The following is a 902-nucleotide window of genomic DNA, read 5'->3' as shown; positions in this document are numbered from 1 at the left end:
CTGTGAGTCTGTTTTTGTTTAGTTTGTTCCTTTTATTCCCTAGATTCGACATGTAAGTGAAATCATTTGGTATTTATCTTTCTCTGTTTGATTTATTTCATTCAGCATAATACCTTCTAGGTCCGTTCATATTGTTGCAAATGGTAAGATTTCATTTTTTATGGTTAATATTTCATTGTATATATGTACCATAACTTCTTTATCCAGTCGTCTATTGTTGGGCACTTAGGTTGCTTCCAAATCTTGGCTATATCTTGCAGCAAACATAGTTATACATAGATCTTTATGAATTAGTATTTTGGTTTCCTTCAGATAAATACCCAGAAGTACAATTGCTGAGTCAAATGGTAGTTTTATTTTTAATTTTTTGAGGAAACTTCAAACTGTTTCCCATAATGGCTGTACCATTTTGCAACCCCCCACAGTGTACGAGGGTTCCCTTTTCTCCAAATCCTCGCCACCACTCGTTTTTTAATTTATTGATAACCGTTCTGACAGATGTGAGGTGATATCTCATCGTGGTTTTAATTTGCATTTCTCTAAGGATTAGTGATGTCAAGCATCTTTTCATATGTCTATTGATCATTTGTATATCCTCCTTGGGGAAATGTTTATTCAAGTCCTCTGCCCATTTTTAAAATTGGATTAATTGAGTGTGTGTGGGAGGGGATTGGTGTTAAGTTATATGAGTTCTTTATATTTTTTGGATATTAACTCCTTATTGGATATATAATTGGAGAATATCATCTCTCTTTCAGTAAGTTGTCTTTTTGTTTTGTTGATGGTTTCCTTCACTTTGCAAAACATTTTTAGTTTGATGTACTCCTATTTGTTTGTTTTTTCTTTTGTTTTCCTTGCCCTAATAGATATATTAGAAAAAAAAAATTACTAATAGCAATATC

Source organism: Pteropus medius, unplaced genomic scaffold (assembly GCF_902729225.1).
Source record: "Pteropus medius unplaced genomic scaffold, Ma_sr-lr_union100, whole genome shotgun sequence".
Taxonomy (NCBI): domain Eukaryota; kingdom Metazoa; phylum Chordata; class Mammalia; order Chiroptera; family Pteropodidae; genus Pteropus; species Pteropus medius.
The sequence above is the reverse complement of the archived record's forward strand: the minus strand, read 5'-3'. Positions refer to the sequence as shown.